This window comes from Rattus norvegicus, chromosome 15, assembly GCF_036323735.1.
Source record: "Rattus norvegicus strain BN/NHsdMcwi chromosome 15, GRCr8, whole genome shotgun sequence".
Classification (NCBI taxonomy): Eukaryota; Metazoa; Chordata; class Mammalia; order Rodentia; family Muridae; genus Rattus; species Rattus norvegicus.
In genome coordinates this window covers 39,975,800-39,997,350 of record NC_086033.1, presented here as the reverse complement: position 1 = coordinate 39,997,350, position 21,551 = coordinate 39,975,800, and the positions used below count along the sequence as shown (strand labels likewise).

The 21,551-nt window shown below is 35.2% G+C and overlaps 1 protein-coding gene across 6 annotated transcripts in view; it reads right to left on the bottom strand.

The window, feature by feature from the left end:
* Kcnrg (potassium channel regulator) overlaps positions 1–21,551 on the bottom strand; it is a 72,018-nt gene that overhangs the window by 23,587 nt on the left and 26,880 nt on the right. For 2 of the 6 annotated variants that reach the window (XR_005494005.2, XM_063274279.1), the window contains one exon: positions 1,626–21,551. This exon is cut by the window's right edge. The gene's annotated coding sequence lies outside the window, so the exon portion shown is untranslated. Of the gene's footprint in view, positions 1–1,461 lie in introns of all 6 variants that reach the window. The other 4 variants (XR_005494010.2, XR_005494006.2, XR_005494007.2 and 1 more) reach the window with 4 other exon arrangements.

Here is a 21,551-nt window from a genome sequence, read left to right as displayed (position 1 = left end):
GTAAAATTCAGATTGGACATTCCTCCAGGTTTTTACTCCTGAGTGTGATCATCTGATAGAAAATCACCCTTTCCCCCCCCTTTGAAGTGCAACTCAGGGATTTGCACCCTCTTGTGGTGGAAAGAAAAATTTGCGCATTGGCTTTCTGTTCAGGCACAAGAACTTTGTTACTGGATTTTGGTTTCTCCCATTTTAATGACTCAATAAGGATTTATGGTTTGTTAAGATTTTAAATAAAATGGGACTGAAATATTCCAAAAAGAGATCGCCATGTAAGTTTTAGTCGGAGCAAGTGTAGATAACCGAACACTACTCAGCCAAGTCTGGTCCTGATCTGATTGCTAGAGTCTATTTCTTTTCCAGTTGTACCTCACTAGTGCAAACCGTGGAAGCCTTCTCCACTTCGCTTACTCTTTGATACTTAAGTTTCATATCCACTGTTTTAACAGCCCTAATAACAACACACATCTTTTTTTATGTTCAAAAGCTACAATTCTGCAGGGTGTGGTGGCACAAACCTGTAATCCCAGCACTTAACTGAAGCAGGATTATCAGCCTGGGCCAGCCTCAACTCCATAAAAAGATATTTTTTAGAGTTACAATTCATCACAAGTTGTTTTTATAATAAAAACTAGAGCAAACAGAGTAATGTTCCTGATTTTTTAAACGGTTGGGTTCTTTTTGGGGAAAAAAAAATCATTTGCTAGGGCTGGAGAGAGAGCCCAGCAGTTAAGAGCACTTGTTGACTTTTGCAGAGAACCCACACTTAGTTTCAGCACCTACACTGGATCACAACCAACTCTCACTCTAGTTCCAGGAAATCCCTCCTCTCTCCATGTTTGAAGGCACATACAGGATGCACATACACACATGTAAGCAAAACACTCACAGAAAGTCATTTTTAAAAGTCCATGAGAATCAAGAGAAAGGTAATCAAAACACAACCCTAAACTATAATCATTTAGGAACAATGGCAGTTTTCCTTTTTAGAAACTTCATCTTAATTAGCCTAGTGGCAGGGTCGATGTCTTGCAAGCAAAGGATCAAAAACAATTGTTTGGTAAGAAAAGTTAAAATATTAATTTCATCATTTTTTTTGTCCTGTTATAGAGCCATTCTTAAAAGCGGTTTGCCTAGCGCCTTTGCTCCCACCAGCTAGCTGGAAGACGGCAGAATTTCTAATCCGAACATCAGGTATCATCAGCCATAAAGCAAAAATAATACCTACTTCATTAGAGGTTCTGTGGGCAATGAAACACCTGGCCCACAAAGCGTTTGATACAATGCGTTTGATACAGTGCATACCACATTATCAATACCCAGTGGCTCTTACTTTTCCCAGGCTCCATAAGACGGAAACCTTTTTGCTGAGGCCATGATTTACTACAGCACTAATTTTTTCTTTTGGAAAAGTTCCCTAGTGACCAAAGACTAGTACCAAAGACTATAGTACCCTAGTACCTTAGTACCAAAAGACTATACATCTCCGTCTCCAGTGTCTCCAGTTCAGAATCGAAAGCTTGTGAATAGTGGGCGGGTCGCACGCCTCGAGGTCTAGGGTGGGGGTAACCGTCGATGTGTGACAGCCGCCCGCTGGTCCTGTGACTGAACCGTAAAATTCCTACCTCGTGAAGTGGTTCGAGGCTTAGGTCTGACAGATCTGCGAAGCGCTGGCTGAGAGCGAGAGCGCGACACCCGTTGTGCAGTTTTAAATTCCTGAGCAGCCACACAAGGCTCTAAGGCACACACGGTGGCTCGGAGTTCAGTTAAAAGCTGTTACTGTTTTGTTTTTACGAAACACTTAAAATAGGCCATAATTTGTTTCATCCCAAAGGTAGAATACTAGTGTGTCACCGGAGTTGTGTCCGAAAGCTGACCACCTCCACTGCCGTACAAGGGTAACGCGGGCACACACGCAAGTGCAAGATGCGGCGGGGACTGGAACCGAGGAAGTGGAGAGTGTTGCGCCAGACGATTCTGCGCATGTGCCGGGGAAGAGGGAGGTAGAAGTTTCCGCATGCGCAACAGGGTCGCGCGAGGGCGGGGGGGGGGGAGCGACTGGGACAGCTGTGGAGACAGCCCGCTTTCCCGGCATGCCCCGGGGCGGCGGGGTTGGCTCTAACGAATTTGAATGAGGAGCCTCAGCGCTTTCGGCGCCATTTTCGAGTGATGCCTGATCTCATCAATCTAGCGGGAGAGAAGGGATAACCTGTCCGAGAGTAGCGCGACGCTAGGATCGCGCCGGAAAATCCCCCAAAAATCATCAAAAAAATAACTTAGACCAAAGGACAGTCGGTGGGGCTTCGCCAGACCCGGCGCCATCGGTAAGAGCCTCAAGTAGCAAAGTGGGTCTCGGGAGGTGGCAGCGGTGGGACCGGAGGACCGTGAGGGGAACAGGGACCGGACTCGAGATCTGCCCTCACTTTACTGGCAGAAGCTCCCCTGGAGATCCGGCCGGCGTAACTTGGGTGTCCTCGGGTGGGCGGCGTCTGGCCGCTTGTGGCGGGAGCGCTGAGCTGGGGGAGGGGAGGCGCGGTTTGAGCGGGACGCGGCCGAGCAGCCGCCGCCCGACCTGTCAGCGCGAGCGGCCGGGGAGCTAGGCCGACGCGGCAGGTTCGCTCGCGGCTCCCCGACAGGCGCCCGCCCTCCCCGGTGTGCACGGCAGTCTGGGCGCAGGCCGTGTCGGGCCGGGAAACTTGGGTCGCCGGAGGGACTGCTGCCCGGGACACCCGGGGCGCGCAGGGAAGAGGTGACACGGGCCGGCCGGTCCCGGCCCGGGGCGCGGCGGACAGACGCGGCCAATTGGGTCATTTTGTCGTTGCTCTCCCGGCGGTCCTCTCTCTCTCTCTCTCTCTCTCTCTCTCTCTCTCTCTCTCTCTCTCGGGGGGAGGGGTGTCGGGGTGAAGGGAAGGACGGGGCTGCGAGCTTGCGATTTCCTGGCGTCGCTCTCTTAGAAGACTTTTTCCTTCTCCAGTCCTTGAAACGCAGCGTCTCAAGGAAAAGTAGCGTGGAACTTGGTGTTTCCTGCCGACAAGCCTTTGCACCTACGATTTAACGGTAATTTTGCAGTCCTCAACTTTTCTTGGCGCTGATGTGGAAGAAATCGGAGTTGTCTTTCCTTTTGGGGGTTCGTTTCTTTTCTTTTTTTCCCCCCATTGACTGTTGGCTTTTTGTCAACCGGGAGTCGACAGCTTTTGAATAAGCCAGTGACAACTTTGACTTTAGGTAATAATCGCTAGGTATTGTGGAGTCCACGTTAAACACTCATGAGATCTTGTATCGCTTTCCTCCCTCAGCACCCCTAGATTAACCCTTAGCTAATGTGAGGTCCTGCGGGAGGGTCGCACGAACCTGGCTCACAAATCCTCCGCAGATGCTTTGGCAGCAGCTTCTCAGTTATTCGCTGAGGAATAAGGCTTCTTGGGAACCTCAGTGACCTGCTATTCCGAGCAGGCCCCCTACAGAGCTTTCTCCCTCTGGAATTTTATCAGAACCCTGGATTTGGTTTGTGTCTGTGAAAACTGGGACCCGCCCTCATTTAGATCCCTTCCAGAAGAGTAGGAGCGCAATGTGATGTTTTTCAAATTGTATCTAACGGAGCTCCCAAACGCCGGGCTTCTTACCCACTGATTGGCTGGAAGGAAGCGGGACTGGGGGGTTTGAATGTTGATCCTGGAGCTGATAATTCTTGACCTACCGAAAAACTATGTTTAGTCAGAGAACTACTCAAGTAGGTACAAACTGTAAAATCGGAGGTTTTTTGGGTTTTTTTTTAAGTTAGTACATAATAGAGTTGTTTCTTCCGTAAAAGCCTTTCAGATGGTTCTGAAATATATATTTAAATGTAAAACTGAAGAGGCTATTTTCGGAAAACTGTATTTCTGCTGTTGCAGTTATAAGACATTTCTGTTCTTCATTGGTTGAAAACTTGTCCGAAGGATCTAAGGTGCTTGGTTTTTCCTTTGATGAAAATTTTTCGTCTCAGCCTTCGTGTATATATTGGATACATATTATGGGAGAATTGTTTCTTTCATTTTGATGAAAATGAACATTAAATTATCTGTTCTACATTTTTTCGTAAAAATATAATATATTCTTAGAACTTGCAAATCTTTTTTAAATTGTTTTCTAACTGAGGCATTGCAGTGAATTTAAAATTTTAGTTTACAAGCCATTTATGTTTCTTAGTTGAGACTATAACAAGTATGTACAGGTGAGCATATATTATATATTAATGCGTTCCTTTTACAAATTCATTATGAGGAAATGTGTTGTATACAGCAGTGCATATGTGTTGGTTTATTTGACTGATTTCAGTTTTTGTTTAGTGTTATTTGAGACAGTCATCAATATTTATTACTCTGCTTGTCATTCCTTTTAATTGCATCTTGATAACAGGGTGTGGTTTTTCAAAGAGTAGATGATTTTGAAAGGAACTTAAATTTTTATATCTTATAAATAATTGAAATTTTGAGACATTTCAATTTAAGACAAACATGCAGTTAGAAATATTCAATTGAAACATTTTCATAAATATATAAGACTATAAATTAATTTACAATTAATACACTCTTATATTACTTTAATAATAATTATGTTTACTGAACCCCATAATTTTTTTTCAGAGTGTTTATTTTGGATCTTTTTATAAAATTTTCCTAAAATTATCTATAACATTTGATTTACTAAAAGTGTAGATCTCATTTCTATTCTGCATATAATATGTAAAATGCGTTTTGCTTTTTACTGTTGGTATGTTTTTTTATTTTAATTTTTATTCAAATTAATTATGATTGGGAGAGAATTATGGGAGTGGAGAGAAGCTTTAATTTCACCAGACTGGTGAAATTGAACTATATTTTTTGACACTTCGGTTTATGGGATTTGTATTATGTTAAGGGCCATAATTGAAGGTATTTTTTTTTCTTTTTTCTTTGATTTGTTTGTTTTACCAACTTGTTGAAACTAATATTCTTTATTTAAACTAATTCTCGTATTAGAATACACTATTTAGAATACACTAGCACCTAAATAAATTTCACAACATTCAAAGTATTTTCATGTTTAATGTAATACTAGGTAGAAGACAGAATTCCAATAGATCTATAACTACTTATTTAAATCTTTAAATAGTTATCTGTGTTTTTCTACAGAAACTGATTACTCTTAATTTTCTGTTCTTTTGTGAAAGCTGCAAAAGTTATTTATTACCACAGGAAAATAGCATTGAAGAATAGTGCTGATATAGTTCTCCCGGCATTCCATTTACTATTGTAGGAGAGTGGGAACAAAAGTATCAGTTTCCCTGGTAGCATTGATTTTCATTTGTTTGTTCTTTATACTAGTTCCAATTAAAGGTCTAATTTTAGACAATTTTAAAAAACCTATTAACTTGTCTTTAGTGTACATTTACAAAATGCAGCCTTAGGGTTTTGTATGCCATTAGATTAATATCTGTTTTAATGTTTATTAGGAACCAAATCTCAGGATAAATTGTCATAGTGTTCATGTTCTGGTTCGCATGTTTTCTTCTCTTTTGTGTGCTGCTTTTAGTTTTTGTTTCATGAAGACTTGTGTACAGGTTTACTTCTATTATTGATGTATTTGTTTGTATGTAGCAACTATAAAGAATGTTGAAAAAGTCTTCAATCTAGAACTATTGCTCAGCTGATGGAGTTTAAGAAAGATATTTCCAGACTATATTTAATATTTTTTCAAAAAGCTTTCAACAACTAGATTTTAAATTTACAGTTACGGAAATTATAAAGTTCATCTCAAATCATAAAATGTTTCCAACCTTAAAAAGGCTTTTGGCTTTTTTATTTTCTTTTGTTTATCACCATGTTAATTTCTATTTAACCCCTTTTATGAGATACATAATTAGTATGATTATAATTAGAACAGCACATTTTAGAAAAAATTGTAAGACTATGCATAGTTTGTTCTTTTTATTTTTAATTGCACAAATTTAGAAACTATATGCTTTGCAATTAATTTTAGCATATAATTAGATTTCAAACTATGACTTGCTGTAACTTTGTGGTCTCAAATCTCATAAAACTAAAGGAAATCAGTAGTAAAATAACACTTTATTTCAACTGAGTGTTGAAAATTATATAAAGCATTTAATTTTAATAGGTTACAGTATTAGAACCTTAAAATGTGGTTGTCTATATAATATAATATTTATTTTAATTGTTACTATTATGTAATATCTGATTGTTAGTATGTACAAATGACCATAAATTCTGTAAATAATGCTTTCTGGTAGGTAAGTTTTTTTGTTTTCTTGCCTTTATAAAAGATACTTTAATGGATTTTTCTTTGAGACAGGTTTCAAGTAATGGAGTTTTAATAAGTGTGTGGGTGTGGGTGTGTAATTTATTCTTAATACTTTTCTTGAAGTTGTGAGTTTAATGTGCTCCTATTTAAGTCTGTCTTGTTTGAGCAAAGAAATGTTACATGGGAAAGACTTGTGATGTTTCTAAGTATAAATAGTAAACTAATAAATTTGAGTTTTACTTTGAGATTTTTCTTTTAGTCATAAACATTTTATATCCAAACTTTTTGTTCCTTATTATCTAATATTCTTATACTGCTTAAAAACATTACTATGTTAAAATTTAACATTTAATTTTTTATTGTTTTGTTATTTTTAAGGTTGTGGTACCTATATTTCAATGCATTTAAATATAAAAAACTTTATCTTTTAAAAAATATGCAATTTTCCCATTAAACAATCAAATATTTAACAACAGATATAAAGGGGCTTTTGGTATTCATTCTTTCTTTATTTTATTTCTTGCTTCAGCCATTCCTAAATAAAAGTAGAAAACTCCCACAAAGTATTATGGTTCATATGTAGTACATCTACCCCTTTGGCTATTTAATAACTTGCTCTTTTAATATAGTTGTTGCCTGTTAAGTCATTAAGATCCAGAAAGGGTGAAACAAATAAATAAAGTTGCATTTACAACTCTATTTGGAAGCATTAAAAGGCTAGTCTAGTGGTGGTCTGTTTATTTCTCATTTGCTAAAAATTTTTAAATTGGTAGAACTGTAATATTAAAATATTTGAAAATATTCACTCAAGTATAACAATACTAAAGTTGAGAATAATGATAATTTATCATCATTGATTCATTTAGTAATTTTAGGGGAAAGGTAGTCAAATTTTATCCTTATCCTTTGCATGCTTTTAAACTATGTACAAGGCCCTGGGTTCGTCCCCAGCTCTGAAAAAAAAAAGGAAAAAAAAAAACCAAAATTAAACTATGTACAGATTTTAGAATTACAAAGTATTTTTTATAATCTTTCTCAGTTCTCTCATAAAGAGAAATGGAAGCAGAAACTTACCTGATTTGTTTGAAAAGGCTTTGGGTGATAATGCATATTACTTGTTCTTAATCAAGTTATTTTTTGTTCTAAAGATATTTCCAGAGAGCATTGTCGAGATGGATTAGATCAACTTGGGGGAACTACAGGAGATATTTCTCTGTTGAGTGTCTTCATGCAGTAACACATGCCATTTTTATTGCAGATTTTAACCTTTAGAAGAGAGCCAGTTGTGGAAAACAACCAGTTTTTTGATCGAATACCCACGTAATACATTGGAATATGATAGGAGATTAAGGTATACTAATGTTTGTTTGTTTTTGTTTTCTTAAGGCAGGGTCTTAATTCTCCAGTCCAGCCAAGAACTTGCTCTGTATCCTAAGCTGACCTAGAACTACTCATTTTTCTGCCTCAAACTCTCCTTAGTGCTGGGGTTGTAAATATGTACCAGTATGTCTGCTTTATACTAATGAATTTTCAAAACCTGTCCTTATATATCTTTGCAATATGATTGGACTTGATAGTAATTCTGAAACATTTGAATCAACTAAAATCAGTAAGTAAAGAATAAACAGAAATCTTGTAAATTGGCTGAATTTAAGTGTCTTGCATGCTAAAATTCCAGATTTTTAAGAACATAGTTGATGTTTTTACTGCATTGTAGATTCATCTGAATTTACCTTTCCCCCACCCACCCCCTAAAAAAGAACAAACTGTATGTAGCAATTTTCTTTTTCCCAAGGATGTTACTACAATGTGCTAGATGAGGAGTCTAGTGATGTAGTGGACTTTATTCTTACAAAATGAAGTGTTTTAAGTCAGGTGGAATTTAGTACTTAGCGGTTTGATAAGTGGAGAAGTAGGTAGAGTCTAGAAGTTAGATAAGATTAATGAAAATATTTTAAGAAAATTTGAAGTATTCCAAATACCTTTCTTACCAAGGCACAATTTGGTTGAAACTGAAAAACCTACTTTCTTAAGCAAAAATAAGTATTTTACTCATAGATACTCGATATATTATTAATATCAAAAGTTACAGCACTCTAGTAATAAAATTTAGAATGTTTAAACGTTTGGTAACTACTACCTTAATCTCCAAAATACTTATTGTAGTCCATTTTTCTAACATTATTTTTACTCGATTTTTATATTTAGTTGAGCATTTCAGTTAGTGTTCAGCTTAAACAATTATTTCCTAAATGGTAATCTGGTCTAATAAAAACGAATATATTGACATTATTACTCAACATTACTTGGTTAGTTTTTTTCTAGTAAAATATTAACCATAAGTTTTAATAATATTTACTAAATGAAATGGCAATTGCTAAAATATAACTAATTTTCTTTAGAATTGTTGATTATGTAATATGACTATAAATAAATGACAAAAAATCTCAAAGGCTTTGTTTTCTTAAGAAGTGCAATTTAATCTTAAGAATCAAAATACAGTTTTCCTGCCCATAAAAACCTCTTAACTTTAAATAGTTTAAACATTTTAGAACAAATTCTCAGGTGTGTTTTAGAATGCTAGAATGTCAAGATCCATATCCAAATAATAAAAAACTAGAGTTTGATAGTTTTATATTATGAGATAGATAATCCAGAAATGCACATTTGTTAATAATTGAGGCAAAATAGAAATCAGTAAACAATTTAAACAAAAATTTCTGATAACTTTTTGTTACATTTATACATGGTGACTTTCAAATAAATACAAAGCATAGAATGTCTTTATAACTTTGATTTTTAAGTTATGACAAAACAGTTTTGATGGGTGTGAATAAACTTTTCCTCTATCTTACCCAGTGTTTTTTAGGTTAGAGAGTATTAAGATAAAAATGTAGTATTTTGGAAGGAGGCAGGAATTGACATTTAATTTATCACTTTTAATCTAGATAATTGACACAATTTTAATGGTTAAATGAAGGAGAAAGCAGTATATGAGCTTATAGTGCAGGCGAGGATTTAAATGCATGGTTCCAAATTTAGAGTTTAAAATTTATGATACCTGAGGGTCTTAGAATTTACTGTTTGAACCAAATATTTGACATTATGTTATTGTTTTCTCTACAATTATAATCTGGCTTATTAACATAGGAAGTTTAGCTTGTTAAATAATTTAGTATCTAAAAGCAACAGTACAGATATTAAAAGTTTCTTATAGCTGACCACTTCTGATACAATAAGAAACCTTAACTTGGCTAATAATAAAAGCTGTTACAGTTATATATGATGACCCTTTATAGGACATGTTGTAAATACTTCAAATTTGCAAATCTCTCCAGTTCTCTCTTAAAATGTGGTTTATTTGTTAAGAATTTGAGGACAGAAATTTATTGAATTGATTTAAATATTTTAATTAAAATTGTTCTCCAGTGATAGTTATATCTTGAATATAGAATTTTTTTTTCTTTCAGTTAAAGGCATGATCAAGGTTCCAGGAAAAATAATTGCCCTTAAAGTACATTTGTACTATCATTTCTATCTTATTGAAATATTTATCTTACAGTGAAAAATATGTTAATAGACGAGGATGGGGTAATTTAACATTTGTTGATGAGGGGCCTTAAAATTATTATCTGTGATTTATAATGCTAGTTAATAACAGAACTTGGATTTGAAACTGTCAGCAGGATTGTTTTCTTTGATAGATATTTTAAAGTATTGCAAAGATTTGCTAAATAATAACAGAATTAACTTGAACATTTTAAATATGTTTATGAGAAGCAGTTTTGTACATGTATATATATTGTGGTTTTCTAAAATTAACAACTATCCCTAATGTGTTTGTTTGTTTGTTTGTTTTTTTCAAATAAGGCATAATGTATCAGAACTGATACTTTCTGATCCACATTTTTCAATAGGCAATATTTAGTTAATTTTAAGTCTTTAAAATTTTTAAAAATATGGCTTTAAAGTAAAATTTCTGTTCTCAGTAGAGCCACACTTAGGACATTTTATTATCACATATTAACTAGGTTAATATTACTTTGCTATTTTGATATAATCACTTGAAAGAAAATATGCAACATGTTTCAAATGTGACTTCTAAAATTAATCTATTACTATTTCTGTATATTCAGTGTTATAAATTGGGTGGTGGTGGCGCATGCCTTTAGTCTCAGTACTTGGGAGGCAAGTATCTTTAAGTTTGAGGCGAGCCTGGTGTACTTAGTGAGTTCTAGGACAGCCAGAGCTACATGAAGAAACTTGAAAAAGAAAACAACAAAAAAAAAAAATAATAAAGCAACTCAATGTTATAAATTATATTACAAACACCTTAGTACTAAATGAGCATATTTTAAATTACCTTATTATCCTGTGGGGTTTTTTTTATAGTTTATTTCTGACATTCTACACTGACAACTTAGTGGAAAACATTTTGTTCATTTTTATAAAAGATTGCAGTTGGGGTTGGGGATTTAGCTCAGTGGTAGAGCGCTTGCCTAGGAAGCGCAAGGCCCTGGGTTCGGTCCCCAGCTCCGAAAAAAAGAGCCAAAAAAAAAAAAAAAAGATTGCAGTTATTTTATTGTTTTTGCAAAATACCTAAATTTACTATATTGCTACTATTTCATACTTTCAATTTTTATTTCAAGACTAGGTATTACTTAAATTTAATAAAGTGTTGAAACATAACTTACATTTAAAGTTGGAGTCCTAAATAGCATTTTATTATATATAAATTATTTTAACAGAATAAGTGTTTTTACTTTTATAAATTGATAGCTCTGGGCTTAACTACGGTTTTAGCTCTGCAGTACACATTTAACAATTGCACTGGAAGTTTTTTGATAGTTGTGATTTTTACATTTTTATTTTATTACCGTGTGTATGGTGGGGGTGTGTATCACAGAGTTCAGGGGACAGTCAAGTTGGGACCTTCATTTCTACATGTTTCAGGGATGAAACTCAGATTGTCATAGCAGGCACCACTACCCACTGAGCCATTCTGCCAGCTTCAGTTGTGGCTTTTGTTAACTCTTTTAGGCTAGGTCCAGGAAGTATTATTACTTAGTGGTAGACACTTGGCTAGCATGCCAAGACCCCAAATCGATTCCTGAAAGGGAAAAAAAAAATCATATTGGCTGAACACTTAATGCTGTATTTAATTTTTGCCATTCTGGAGATTGTTTTTCTAAATAGTACCTGAAGTCAGCAGCATATGATAGTGATTCAGTTCGTGTGCCTGGGAGGAAACTGGGGCATTTTGTGAGCAAGAGTGTGATTTTCTTTTTTGATTGGAATTTGTACAACTATGGAATCTGTGCACTCGTTCTGATAGATGGTAAAACTAGTCAGACATTTGATAATAGTTAAATGTAGTCTCAGAAACTGAAGACTGTTAATGTGTTAAGTTTTTAAGATACATTGTAAGTTCCTTTTCTAACCAAAGCAGTCATTTATCTTCTCTCTTCACCTCACCCTTTTTGAATTTCTCCTTAAATAACTTTGTCCTATGCTACAAGTGTACTTGTTAAATAAACCATACAGAAGCACTTCTTTTCTCAGAGCTAGGTGCATATGTTTTTCTTGAGTAGTGCTTTTTAAATAGTGGGAGCATCATGTAGAAGAAGCAAGTGTCACCACCATAAGTCATTCTTGTCTCTTATAAGAATTGAAGCTGGGTGATCGCTGCTGCTCGTCAGCCAGCTTGTACTGCAGAGTTCTGTTAGTCTATAATCAGAGTGGCCAAGGAAGTTTGCACACAAGTGGAAAGGTTTCCCATATGTAGTTTGAAGAATGGTCTTTTTGAAAGACACTCTCTTTTCAGTGCTTCCTTAAGAAAATAGTAAATATCTGTGGGCTTTGGACTTCTTTTTTAACTGTTTATTCAATGGTGTTATATTTAATTTTTATTCAGGAAATTTCATGTTAGAGTTGGCAAACTCTACAAATACGTGTGCTTTTCTACACTTTTAAGCTAATAGAATAAGAAAATAAGTTGCTTGTATCACAAATTCAGATATATATTTGAGAAAGAAAAGTTGTGACCACTTTGGAGTATTTCTTTCACTTTGAGGACGTTATCTTCCTTTTGTAGCCTCATATAAAAAAGGCTGAATTATTGTTAGTTTCACTATAATAAAAACATTCTATACTTCATGTTGTCATTAGAACTAGCATAGGCCAGAGGTAAAAATGTACAAATTGTTATTTTTTTTTCTTACCCTTAAACTTTTATATTTCTAGTCATACTTTTATGATTTCTTCTTAAAATGATACCATGTCCTATTGTGTATCTTATAGTAATTAGACTTTATATTTCAAGTGATATAGTTTTATAGACTTGTACACTTGTAATTTAAACAGACTTGCATCAACCTACATGTTTTTCTCTTCCGTCTGTATAATTACAGTCCTAGGTAAGTGAATACTAGCTCTCTGTTTAAGTTCTGGTTTTATTTATAAAACTTTGATAGAACACTACTAGTGATGTTTGTTTTTTTGTTGATCAGTGTTTTGATTTAAAGCCTGACATTTGCAGTAGTATTTTTAAAAGATACTCATCATTTCTCTTTTGTTGTCTTCATTAAAATTTCTTCTGATCCATCCCCATGCTTAATGTTTGCTTTATTGGTCAGAGTTAACTCAGAATACCATTTCTTAATTGTTATTACTAAGAAAATTAGCTTTTGTCATATAGTATATTTACGTGAGTTAATCGAGACCACGGTCTATTCTGACATTGGGAAATTAAGCATTTTAACTGTAATTGCTTTCTAGGGAGAGTGGTGTTTCTGATATGGTGATGTAGTTTGACAGATAGACATACTGATATTGGGGGTGCTTAACCTAAAAGTTAGCTGCATAATCTTCTCTTGAAAGTATCTTCTACCCTGATTGACTCCTGCTAAAACATGTCTGTGGACTAGCTAGTAAAATAAGCTAAAATAAAGCATTTTTTCCTGATCTGTTTAATCAAAATCTCTGATACTAGGTATCTAAAATTTATACATTTTACAAGCTCTAAAAGATTCTTTCTACTTTCTTTCTTTCTTTAAAAGAACACCACAAATGAGATGGGGTGGGGGTGGGAAGGATTGTTCATACCAAACCAAGCATTGGGCTTTAGCATCCCAGCCACTGGTTATCTTGGATCTACAAAATTCAGGGTCTAATTAGAAAGCTTATCATTTCTACCACACTTCTAATGTTGGTATTGTCTCAGTCATATGAAGAATAATTCATTATCAGAACTTTATTTTTATGAGACTGTTTGGGAACAAATTCTGGTTTATTCTAGTGGAAGCCTTAATATGTATACCTGTGTTCGCTGTACACCAAAAGCAGAAGAGATTGATCACTTAAGAAAAACTGCTGGCTGGGGAGATGGCTCAAAGGTTAAAAGAGAGCACTTGCTGCTCTTTCAGAGGGCCCAGGTTCACTTCCCAGAATCCACATGACAACTCACAGTCCCGGTTCCAGAGAACCCAACACACGTTTTAGCCTCTGTGGGCTCTGTGCATGCAAGAAGAGAACAGACACACAAGCAGGCAAAGCCCGCAAACATACAATAGATGTGACAAGTAAAAGGAAAATAAAAATAAAGCTCAACACTTTAAAAAATGTTAATTTCTAACTAGAACTGGCTTTTTCTAATGTATTTTCAGATGTTGGGGAATTTGTAGTTTGTGGCCCACTTAGTAGCTTTGTAGTGCAGTTGAAATTACAGTAGACCCTTCCCCATTATATGTTGTGAGATAGTCATATAAACTATATAGCCATTAAAATAAGAGTTCTGTATATTGTAACTGTATTCAGCAGATAAAAACCCTTTCAAGAAAATATATGTGTACAACAGTTACGTTTGTAGTTATGGTGTAAAAATTCATGTAGGACAGATAAGTACTTCATCAAGATTATAGTTACATTGTAAGAACAGAATGAGACCAGAACTTAGCACAGAAGGATCTTAATGTTTGATTGGGATTTTTTTTTTTTTTTTAGCATTCAGTATAGAGTTGGTTTTGGGGTAGAAAATCATGTTGGCATTATTGGAAAAGGGGATTGATGGATTTTGAAAGAAAAAGAAATGTTGCTACTTCTGTGAGAAAGTATTTCATAATAAAATGCACACTTGGAATATGCTGGTAAAATTATAAAGGTTTAGTGTATTCTTTCTGTGCTATCTCTTGTAATAAGTACATGTATGTAGGTATGTTGGTATATTCCAGTAATCCCAGCACCTAGGCAAGAGTATCCCAAATTCAGGGCCAGTTTGGGCTGTATTAACAAGACTGCCTCAAAAGTACAAGTACAGTGTATAATCATATCCCACAGAAATCAAACAGTGCGACTAAGGTCACTAGGGTAGTTTTGTTTGATCATTTTAAAGGATGGGCTGTGATGTATTTCCTGCTAGGGTGTGAGGCCCTAAATAAACCCTTTCCCTTAAGAGGAAAGCACAGCCGTGAGAACAATTGCAGCATTGCTAGTTTGTCTTATTTTTTGCCTCAGACATTTCTAAACAATATTTTCTTCTGGTGTGTTTTAACATGGCATAATGCTTTATTTCCAGATCTTTTACTCCCCTCAGAGTTATTTATCCTCATAGAGATTAGTAACCACTGATTTTTTTTATTTTTTTAATGTTTAAGAATCAGGAAATAGTGATTGTTGGCATCAGTTGAAAATGTTTTTGCTTATGTAATAAGATCAAATTCTAAAGTCTTTACTCTTTTTTCCCAGGTTTAACAATGATAAAATGAAGATATTACTAAAACAGCCCTCTAAGTAGCCCAACAATTATTATTTTGTAAGTATTAGTTTCTAGCTCCTTCCTTCTTCAGTGACCCAGCACCACTGCTACGAAGACTTGTGTTTGGTATCATATTTCCATTTGTATCTGATTATTTTTCTGTTTATTCTTGAATAACTTAAATCGCCCATTAGCTCTCTACTAACTGATGTTTGATATTAATTTAGAACAAGAATGATCTCATTGCTTTAGGCAACTTTACTAGTGTGGAAAGTATTTTATAGAAAGACCCTGTTATCTCCAAGTCTGAAATCACAATATTTAATCCTTTCTTTAAAATTTACAAATAAGCAAAGATCATTTTTAAGGCTTATATATTTTTATTTTATTTGTGTGCATATATGTGTACCATGTATGTTCCTGGTATGCATGGAGGTCAAAAAGAGGGCATTGGATCCCCTGAACTGGAGTTATAAGGTGTTGGTTGTAAGCTACCATATGGGTGCTGGAAACCCTGGTACCTGTAAAAGCAAGAAGTATTCTTAACCAAGGAGCAATCTCTTCAGTACTGGTAATGGTATTTTTATTATCATTACTCAAAATGTATTGATCTTACAGTTTTATAGCTTGAAAATAGACTCGTGAGAAATATTTTTGGTTTATACATTTATTTGAGACTTCTTTGTACATTCAACTTTTAAAACTTCAGAGGAAGGGAAAACAGCCAGTGCAGTTTCTTTTCTGTATGTGTACACACTTTTACACACATTAAGATTGTCCTGATTCATTTAAATTTTGAAAAATATAAATTATAACAGTAATTCTAACAGATTGGCTGACATTAATATATCTCTAAGAAAACTAGCATTAAAATAGTGTTAAATACATACAAGTAATTATTTCTATGAAAGTAATTCAGATTCTCAAATTAACAGTATCCACTTGAGCTAATTTTAAATCTCTGCAGAGAATTCAGGACCAAGTTTCTGTTGCTAATGGTGTTAAGGGTTAGGTGACCCTGTTTAAAAGAAAGTCGGTGCTTCAGATGCTTCCTTTCCATTGTGTCAGCTATCTCATTGGTAATCCAGAACCTGTAAGTTAGGTGACCTTATAATTACAAATGATCAGCCATTCAACTCGAGTATTCAGAATGGTTTATTTGGGGCCAGGTGGTAGAGAGGTAAGGTGAATAAATACTGAAACCTTCATTTTACTCATGGTGAAATGCTGTTTGCTTTTTCTTTTTTCCAATTTTTATCTCTGGGAAATTAGAATTGAAATGTTTATAAATCCTAACCTTGTATAATCTAGGCTAGGGTTCATTAATTGGTCACATGGAAGCCAGCTTCAGCCTTGTATCAACTTAAAGTTTCTAGGAAAGACAGTTTTTCTCAGTTGATAGTGTATTCCTACTGTGACCACACTACATTATCCTATGTGGTTTTCTGCTGTGTCTACCTTTCTCTTTTATTTATTTAATACCATAGTTTCTCTCAAGATAGTGATTTAAGTTAATCCCTTATGGACTGTGTGTGTAAGAGGAGGGGGTGGGGGTTGTTTGTTTGATTGACTTTTGTGTGTTTGGGGTTTTTTTTGTTTTGTTTTATTTTGTTTTGGTGAGGTGTCTTTTTTTTTCCTTCCTTTTTCTCTTACAGTGCTAGAGATGAGAACCAGAACCATACAAGGTCCAAGACGAGCACTTTTCTGTGCATATGGATGTCCTAGAAGTTGTGGCATAATGGTATTAATATGCTAGACGTACTGAATTGAATAATCGTAGTTTTGCATTCGTTTTTCTAAGAGATTTCTTTCACATTTGCTTTCTAGTTTAGAGTTCTAATAGAAAATTTTTTCCGCTTAAGAAATTCAAAGTCAGGGGCTGGGGATTTAGCTCAGTGGTAGAGCGCTTACCTAGGAAGCGCAAGGCCCTGGGTTCAGTCCCCAGCTCCAAAAAAAAGAACCAAAAAAAAAAAAGAAATTCAAAGTCATACTTTTCTTTTCCTCCTTGTTTTTTGTCTTTTTATTTTTGATTTGATTTTTCACATTACATTTTTAGATACATAAACTTAATTATATAATGCCAATTTAATCTATATCATTTGAGGGGCTGGAGAGATAGCTCTGGTTAAGAACACTTGATACTCTTCCAGAGTACCCAGATTTGGTTCCCAGGGCCTACAGCAGACTACATCAGGCAGCTTACAGCAACATGAGTATCCAGGATACCCAACACTCTCTTCGCTGCTGGGACCCACACACCAATGGCATACTTTTACATATACATTTACAGAAAAGGTAATTTAAATATATATGATTAATAATTTAAAATCTTTGAGTACATTGTCTACATTAAAAAATATTAGATTATCTTTTTAATGTCCTAATAAAGAAACAAAATATGAAGAAAAAGTCACATTCAGTCCTCTCGGTATTGATCATGCTGTAATCTAATAATGATATAAACTAATTACTTCCTAATTCAGGAAACATTCTGACTACTCTCAGAAGCTATGCTAGTTTTTTTAAAAAGAGCTATTTTCCATTAAGAAATGTGTCAGCTGGGGTTGGGGATTTAGCTCAGTGGTAGAGCGCTTGCCTAGCAAGCACAAGGCCCTGGGTTCGGTCCCCAGCTCTGAAAAAAAGAAAAAAAGAAAAAGAAAAAAAGAAATGTGTCAGCTTAGCAATACAATAGTAGTGATACATAATCATACCAGTTTTAAGTGTTATCAGTTGTTGGATTTGAATAATATAAATATGGGAATTAATTAATACTAGAAAGAGGGGAAGGGTCAGAATATTTTTATTATTGAGGAAGTTAGAATCGGTTTTATGGCAAGTGATGAATTTTTTGTTTTTAGTAAAAATGTAATTGTGTAATTATGTGATAAGCTAAAAATTTGATATTTTTAATTTATTTGCAATATAATTTCTTTATAGTATCAACTCCTGTCTGTTGTGCTACTTCAGAGGAAAGTTTACCTACCTTAAGTCTCTTTAGGAAGATGGAGAGATAGCTCACACAGGCAAAACACCAGCCCACAAGTAAATAAACAAACAAACAAACAAATAAATAAGCTTATGTAAAAAATTAGTTTCTTTAAAAGGAAATGTTTCCTGGGAGAGAAGTGTATGCTAAAAGTGAAAAATAGTTGCTTGGTTTGGAGTTGAATAGTGATGAAAGGGCCACCTACTGTCAAAATTGGAGACGGAGAGTATGAAGTAGTCTGTGTTCTGAAGGTTATATATTACTTTATAATTCATGAGTTCATTGTAGTCTCTAATTTTTTTAATTGTTGAAGTTTTGAGAATTACAAAGGTTATTCTTTATCCTCAAAGCCTTTGATATGTAAATGTTTAATAGAACAATTATGCTGAATCTGTATCTTTATGCTTAAGCCATGATGATATTTCTATTCTCAACATCATAACCATGGAATTTATTAAGTTTTATTGCAAAATACGAACTTTTTTTTCCACTTTGAGTAATGTTTCACCTTCTAATTAGATTCAAGTACTAGAATTCTACTAAGAGGTTACTTTGGATCTTAGAAAAGTTAAAACTGGCTGAAAGTGTAGCTCAGTTTGTACGTACAGTGCTTACCTAGAAAGTATGACACTCTGGGTTTGATATCCTGCAACAAGTAGACAGGGTGCAGTGGTGCGTGCCTGTAATCCCAGAGAAGGGCAGAGGGCAGGAGAGAGGGAGAGTAAGGTCATCCTTGACTAGTTAGTGAAATTCAGGACAGCCCTGCTTATATGATGCCTTGTATGGATGGGAGTGAGTTGGGGGAGGGTAAAATTAAAACGGTTATACCAGGGTCTGAAATTTGGTATGTTCATTTTCTTTGTCTGAGACAGCTTATCGCTGTGAAACCCTCCCTGACCTTAAATTTATAGTACTTCTTCTGCCTCTGTCTCTAGAATGCTGAAATTATAAGCATGTTCCACTCATAACACTTAGCCACCCACCTGGTTTGGGTAGGAATTGAAATTTGCAAATATACAATCCGATGCAATGTTTCAATGTAATGATGCCATTTTTCACTTTTTCTTTTCCTTTTTTTTCCCGGAGCTGGGGACCGAACCCAGGGCCTTGCGCTTACTACGAAAGCGCTCTACCACTGAGCTAAATCCCCAACCCCCATTTTTCACTTTTAAGCATGAATACATTGGGTAATGTCTTCAGAACATTTATTGTGATTATTCTCATCTTCTGTTCTGAAATTTGAACTTTTAAAAAAATATCATTGTATGAGTATGCTACGTTTATGAATGTCTGCACATGGGTGTAGGCACTTGAAGAAGTGTCAAGGGGGTTGGGGATTTAGCCAAAGGCCCTGGGTTCGGTCCCCAGCTCCAAAAAAAAAAAAGAAAAAAGAAAAAGAAATGCCAAGGCTCCATGTGGGTGCTGGGAATTGAACCCAGGCCTTTTAGAACTACAAAATGCTCTTAACCACTGAGTTAATAACTCTGCAGCCCTGAAACTTGAATTTCAAAAATTTCCATGTAAAAATGAGCAAACTGAATACAGAATTAAAGTACATATTCAATTGTCAGTGATCACACATCTGACTTGTCCTAAACTGTCATTTTAGTTTTGTGGTGGTGGTGGTTGTGGTGTTGTTGTTGTTGTTGTTGTTGTTGTTGTTGTTGTTGTTGTTGTTAAAACAATTTCTTTCAAATATGTTACATAAGCTCATTTTCTTAGAGAAAATTCACGTGTGGAAATGAAATTTTTCAGTATTTAGTAGTATGCACTACAAATGGTTCTGTCACTTTCACATATCAACTTTTAGAACTAGGGTTTTTAAATGTTTAGAGAAGAAACAGTTCCAAAGATTTTATAGTGGTACTATTGCTACATCAAAGATATTAGCATAGCTGGCTTTTAACTTCCCAAATTTTGTTGCAATATTCCATACCCTTAGCTTTGCTATTTAAGTAGATTCTTTGTTCCCTGGGATTTGTTGCCCTGTCATCAGACCTTAAACCTGGTCGTGTTTTCTCAGTGTTCTTAGACAGCTTCATGAGATGGCTGTGGTTCAGAAGCGTTCTTTAAAGGCCTGTGTGTGTGTTAATGTTCATTCACAGATCCCAGGAGCCAGAGAGGGCTCCATATATTAGAATAACAGCCATGGGAGAGACTTATACCAGAGAGAATGTCAAGGTTCTGACCTCAGAGTCTGTATTCTGTCATTGTGCCCCAACAAATTACTAGTTGCTTATTATATTAATAATAAGTTAAATTCAAAACCTGTCCCATTATTCTGATGCAGTCAAGATGATATATAGCTTAGGCAACATGCCTAAAAATCTCTTAAATATTTTGTGAAGTGCTAAATTTTATGGAAACAAGATGAATTAATATTGGAAGTTTTTTAAGGTAAGTAAATATTTCTAAAGAAAAATATTAATTGAAACAAATAGAGTTGAAGGGAAAATAGGACATTTTGATCTACTTAAATTGCTGTGAAATTCTGGTTTCTTATACAAAGAATATTAATTTCAGGTATTTAAAGATTACCATATATTCCTATATACACTTGGGTTACCTTCTTTCTTTTTTCTTTTCTTTTTTTTCAGAGCTGGGGACCGAACCCAGGGCCTACCACTGAGCTAAATCCCCAACCCCTTGGGTTACCTTCTTGAGCAAGACAATTTAGTTTACCTATTTTTTTAAAAATTTACTTATTATATGTAAGTATACGGTCACTGTCTTCAGACACACCAGAAGAGGCATCAGATCCCATTACAGATGGTTGTGAGCCACCATGTGGTTGCTGGGAATTGAACTCAGGACCTCTGGAAGAGCAGTCAGTGCTCTTAACCACTGAGCCATCTCTCCAGCCCAGTTTACCTATTTTTATCTCACCTTTCATAATGCCTTTTTTTTTCTTTTAAGAACATCAGTAAAAACTTGAACTATATCAAAACCCAACAAAGAAAATTACTTTGGTCCTTAGGCTAGAATATAAACCACTGAGTTTGGAACCAGGCATGGGGGTGCACACTTCTAACCCTAGCATACAGGAGGAAGACCAGCAGATAGACCTCTAGGTTCCAGACCAGCGTGGTCCACAGAGTGAGTTACAGGACAACTAGAGCTACACAAAGAAACCTTGTCTCTAAAGACCACTGAATTTGAAACTATAACCATTACATAAAGATAAAGGACAAAATCATTTTTAATAGTGTTTACCTTTAATTATTTTCATACTTTTTTTTAAGCTGGCACACTTGAAACCAAATATTTGAAGATGTAAAGACAGTGTGGTATCTCAGGTGCCCTAAGGTGCATAGGAATGGAGCAATGGCCTGGGCTGTACTAGGAAATGACTGCCACACAGTCTAGTTTGAATGGACAATCCGCTATGAAATGCAATAGTAAAAACAGTTCTTTATCTAGAGATGGGCTCAGTCCACCACTAAAGGGAAAAGACTGTCTTTTAATAGTGTGAGAAAACCTAGATATTTACACACACAAAAACATGAAGTTAGACCTTATTATGTAGTGAAA